General features: G+C 36.8%; 3 protein-coding genes across 3 annotated transcripts in view; 1 reads left to right on the top strand and 2 right to left on the bottom strand.

Moving 5' to 3' along the window:
* LOC106878757 (uncharacterized) overlaps nt 1-5,762 on the bottom strand; it is a 401,005-nt gene that overhangs the window by 169,720 nt on the left and 225,523 nt on the right. The gene's annotated exons all lie outside the window — the stretch shown is intronic.
* The window catches only part of LOC106878761 (uncharacterized), a 148,047-nt gene that overhangs the window by 56,105 nt on the left and 86,180 nt on the right, over nt 1-5,762 (top strand). The gene's annotated exons all lie outside the window — the stretch shown is intronic.
* LOC106878762 (monocarboxylate transporter 14) overlaps nt 1-5,762 on the bottom strand; it is a 47,661-nt gene that overhangs the window by 29,068 nt on the left and 12,831 nt on the right. The window contains exon 2 of the mRNA XM_014928086.2: nt 4,909-5,079. The gene's annotated coding sequence lies outside the window, so the exon portion shown is untranslated. The remainder of the gene's footprint in view (nt 1-4,908; nt 5,080-5,762) is intronic.

Below are 5,762 nucleotides of genomic sequence, written 5' to 3'. Positions count from 1 at the left end.
TATATATATATATATATATATATATATATATATATGTATATATGTATGTATGTATGTGTGTGTGTATGTGTGTTTATCTGTATGTGTGTATATATGTAATGTCGGATTGATATCAGCAATGATAATCTCTGTTAGTTGATTTAATTATGTTGGAAGTGTGTCAAATCAGCCACAGAGGAGGAGAGTGGACAGAAATAAAACAGTTCGGGTTTTGTTTAATCAGAGAAAAAGCAACAACAACAACAGAAACCAAAAAAACAAAACAAAAACAAAACACAAAGATGATGATGTGTCTTTAACATTGTTTCATTAAATGACCTTTTTTTTCTGTCCAGTTAAAAAACTTCCATCGTCATCGTCATCGTAGCCATCAGTGGTGGCGTCATGGTTGGCAGTGGCATCATCGTCATCATTGTCGTCCTCACCATCCTCCTCCTCCTCCTCATCATCATCATCATCATTGTCATTGTTATTATCATCATCATTGTTATCACCACCACTACCACCACCACCACTGTTGCCTTCATCATCATCATCTTCATCGGCAGTGACATTTGATATTTGTTTCCCATGCTCGCATGGGTTGGTCAGTTTGAGAGGATATTCGGAATGAGCTGCAGGGCTGTGCCGAGCTCCTCTGTCAGTTATGGTGTGGTGTTTACACTTGATGCCCTTTCTAACTTCAATCCCCTTGCAATGAGTAATGGATTCATTCTTACATGTCACCAACACAGTTAAGATGCAAAACAAAAAATGCAATGGTCCCTCTGGTTGTGAAAAGCACTCGTGGCAAAGCCACATAAAAGTGCCTGTGCGGTGCCGCATAAAAGCACCCAGCACACTTTTTAAAGGGGTTGGCATTAGGAAGGGCATCCAGCCATAGAGACCATGCCAAAACAGACTGGAGTCTGGTGCAGCTTCCCTTCTTGCCAGCTGTGGTCAAACCATCAAACCCATGCCAGTTTGGAAAATGGATGTTAAATGATGATGATGATGATGATGTTTTACAGTTGTGTTCTTAAATTACTTTGGTTTTTATTCACGGGCAGAAGAGCAATACCCAGGACCTATTTTTGCAGAGATTCAAAGATAGGTGGAAGAAAGGAAGAAAGGAGGAAAGTATTCTTAGACCAAAGACATACATGCCCTGAATACATGCGACAGAGTGAACTTTGCTAGATGCACCCAAGGACCAATTGGTGATGTTACTAAATTAGGCAATAGATTAATCTGGCCACCACAGGACTGGTCCTTCTGATCATATTCCAGTTACCATCTACCAAATATTACTCACAACACTTGTTGAGCTGAGACTACAAGTAGAAGAGATACTTGCTTAATATTTTGTCTACCAAACTGATTTTGTGCCATATTTTCTTTTGCACCAACGGTCCAATTTTGTCATGAATTATGCATTTCTTTAAATTTTCTAACCATAGACTGTCAGAATGATGTAGACACCTCTGATGAGAACCCAATAAGGTTCAAAAATCGATTAAGGCTGATCATCGTTTCTTCAGTCTTCAGAGAAATGGCTGAAATTTGCCCTGTTTATAATTATACCATATGTTACATATATATATATACACATATTTTATAATTCTATACATAATTATAACAAGGGCTTGGCTTGTGCCTCACCACGCACTAAAAAATAGACGTCAAAAGACACTATTAGCCTCATTAATTAGGTTAAATAGTCATGGTGGTATTCGTGTCATTTGATGTCTATTTTTCAGAGCATGGTGAGGCGCAAGCCAAGCCCTTGTTATAATTATGTATAGAATTATAAAATATTTATAAAATTTACCTATGAGGTTTTATTTCTGCACTGACCACCTATTAAAAATCATTAATGATTTTTACCCTTTATTATTATTATTATTATTATTATTATTATTATTATTATTATTATTATTATTATTATATATACAATGGGTATATTATAGACATTATATATTTCAACAGCAGTGCTTCAGCATGGCCACAGCTCTAAGCTGAAACTATGAAAAAATATATATATATATGTTCTAGTTCATTAACTACCACATTAATTTAAAGCAAGGCTATCAACAGTGACTCCCCCAGTTCAAAATGAATATTATATCCATTCTGTGATACACATGGTACAAAAGTGTTCAAATGTCCGTTATGCCTCCATTTATGGATTTTTTCCCTGCTACAGAATATATTCCAGATTCTGTTATCTAAGTCTTAATGGCTTCTTTTTCATAAAAATTATTTTATGGAGGGCACCACTTCAACGATGGAGACTTGCGTCCTTCCCATATCTGTATTCTATAAATTTCTTAAAATTCGATCAATATATTTTGAACCACAGTAACGTGAAGCTCCATGAAAACACATCATAACTGGCAGTCACCAGTGACTCACATAGTATATTAAGAATACAGTGTGGTGAGTCACTGGTGACTCACATCTATACTAAGAATATAGCATGAGGAATCACCAGTCATTCCCATGGTATATTAAGAATACAGCATGGGGAGTCACCAGTGACTCCTATGGTATACTAAGATTATAGTATGGGGAGTCACCGGTGATTCCCATGGTATACTGAGAACATAGCGTAGAGAGTCACCAGTGATTCCCATAGTAAGCAAAGTGTTAAGGTGTCACATGGCACCTTAGGGTAGTTAAGAAGCCAACTTCTTGACTGCACAACCACATCTGCCAACGTCCCACCCATACGGGGCAAGTGTAAGGTAGAGGTTACTTTATTCACAAGTTTATGCTGAGATGGATTTTTGCAAAAAACAACCCCATCGTCTTATTATCCACCAAACCTCCCCCCCACTCATTAACCTAATTAACGAGGCTACAGACATTGTGAAATATCAAAATCTATTGGCAACTAATCAAATACTAAGATGGAACAAATCAAAGTAATGTTTCGTATTAAATATTTAATCACCTCTTTTATCATTTCACTGTTTTCCTTTCATTGGACGGTGGCCATGCTGGGGCATCACCTGCAAGGGTTGCTATATTGAAATTGGTTGCTATATTGAAATCCACCTCTACCACTAACAGCTACTTCTTTTTATCAACCACAAAAAAAAAAAATGACAGGCAACATGGACCCGAGTATCATTTGAACAAAGAGAATCCCAACCAAACACCCCCAAAATACTACATCAGACTCTCTACTGATTCTGCCACACATAACTCTCATGAAAATTTCATGCTAGTTTATATTTTAAGCGCCATTTGTTAATGCCAAACCTATTTTACTATATTCTTTATTAATCTCAAAATTAATTGACAGAATGGTTGTGAAATACATCAAAAGAGTGAATATGACTCTCTAATGGCTAAGCAGTTTTGCCACCAGTTAATTGCTTACTCCTTTTGGGTGTTAGATAAATAAAATTATAAACAAAAATAGATTATATCAATTTAACCCTTTAGGCATTCCGATTGTTCTGTCAAATGCTTATTTATTCATAATGTTTTGAATTAATTATGCATTACTTCATAGCTTTGAGATTTCAGTGATGCAAACGTTTAGTTTTAGAATGGCATTGTCGGTTAAGTGCGAGAGACCAGATCTGGCCAGATTGAACATAAAACAGGTAGAATATTTAGGTCAGGTATGACTGGTTTAAATGATAAAGGGTTAATATAATTGTTGAGGCAGGGTGGGGTGGGGGTGGGGGTGGCAGAAACGTTAGCATGCCAGGTGAAATGCTTATTGGTATTTTGTCTGTCTTTACATTCTGAGTTCAAATTCCACCAAAGTCGACTTTGCCTTTCATCCTTTCAGGGTCGATAAATTAAGTACCAGTTGCATACTCGGGGCGATCTAATCAACTGGCTCCCTAATCCGTTTTTCTGTCCTTGTTTGTCCCCTCTATGTTTAGCCCCTTGTGGGCAATAAAGAAATATATATATATATACATATAAGGCAAGGAAGAAGATATTTAATTGACAAACAGTAGAGTAGAGTTGTATTCATTTATTTATTTATTTATTTATTCCTATGATTGTAATTAATAAATCGATCTTGCTGATGTTTGTCAATTGAATCTCTTCTCCATTTTCTTCCTTGCCTTATAAATTCTGGATAAACTTCCAGTTTTACCCCCCCCCCCCCCCTCATGCCTATTATTCGATTGTACTATTGCCCTGCAACAGTAAGCCTTTGAATATAAATAGGTATACGTCCAGTAGTTTATTGGATATTTATTATCCCTTAGATGGTTGCTTAACCTCTAACTCATACAGACATATATATAATCCAACGAACCTTTATGCAGATATACCTTTTTAAAGGGATGTGATAAACCTATTATAATGGGTAATACTAACTGTATTTTTTCTTTTTCTTTTTCTTTTTTCTTTTGTGATGTAATCTTTGGACTGGCAATGTTTGCAGCTGAAGATAGCTTTAAACCATCTTTTATATCAATAATATACCTATACTGATGTAATGACAGATTGTTTATAAAGCTTGAAACACGTGTACCACGATATCCTTTGTGTTCTGTTTTCAATTTGTTTGATATATATATATATATATCATCATCATCATCATCATCGTTTAACGTCCGCTTTCCATGCTAGCATGGGTTGGACGATTTGACTGAGGACTGGTGAAACCGGATGGCAACACCAGGCTCCAGTCTGATTTGGCAGAGTTTCTACAGCTGGATGCCCTTCCTAACGCCAACCACCCATATATATATATATATACGATGGGTTTCTTTCAATTTCCATCTACCAAATCCACTCACAAGGCTTTGGTCGGCCTGAGGCTATAGTAGAAGACACTTGTCCAAGGTGTCACGCAGTGGGACTGAACCCAGAATCATGTCTGGGAAGCAAACATCTTACAACACAGCAACGCCTGTGTCTTGAAATTGGATAAATAATTCTGGGACTTACCGGCTTAGACTTTGGACTTTGGTTCCTTAAGTTTCAAGATTCAGAAGAGAGAGGAATACCATGGCATTTGGAGGTTTAGGCTTCTTAAGGGCCCTTAATCTTCTAATAGTCCAGGATTCTGTTGAGTCCTCAAACTTTGGTTGGCATTAAAATGTTATCACTTGGTATGTTCTGAAAAGAAAAAAAATCCACGTTTTAAATTTCCTCAATCCTTTTAATACTCACTCACCAGACACTTACCTCCACCCACCTCCCCATGCCACACACACACACAAGGCCTGGAATTTGGGGGAAGTGAGGTAGTCGATGACATCATCCCAAGTACTCAGTTGGTACTTAGTTTATTGACCTCAAAAAGATAAAAGGCTAAGTCCACCTTGGTATTCTTTGAACTCAGAGCAGCAATGGTTATCACATACAACACACAGCAAGAAAAACTATAAGACTTTGCACACATTCCATAAAATACCACTAATAGAATAGTACTATCAATAAGAAACATCACATAGAACCCACTAACACATTTTGGCTTCAAATTTTAGCACAAGGCCAGCATGTTCAGGGGAGAGGGAAAAGTCGATTACATCAACCCCAGGGATCAACTGGTTACTCATTTTATCAACCCTGAAAGGATGACAAGCAAAATCAACCTCAGCAGAATTTGAACTCAGAACGTAAAGATGAAAGATTCATTGCGCATGGTTCGATACAGCATAGATCCACATATATACAGAATTTAAATTTAAATTAAGTAATGGTTTACCTGTATAATAGGAACTAGTTGTATCTCCTCAGATAATATACAACCGCTGTCTCCATAAATGAATATTTGATTTCGATGCTATACATATATA

This window comes from Octopus bimaculoides, chromosome 4 (genome assembly GCF_001194135.2).
Source record: "Octopus bimaculoides isolate UCB-OBI-ISO-001 chromosome 4, ASM119413v2, whole genome shotgun sequence".
Lineage (NCBI taxonomy): Eukaryota > Metazoa > Mollusca > Cephalopoda > Octopoda > Octopodidae > Octopus > Octopus bimaculoides.
The sequence above is the reverse complement of the archived record's forward strand: the minus strand, read 5'-3'. Positions and strand labels throughout refer to the sequence as shown.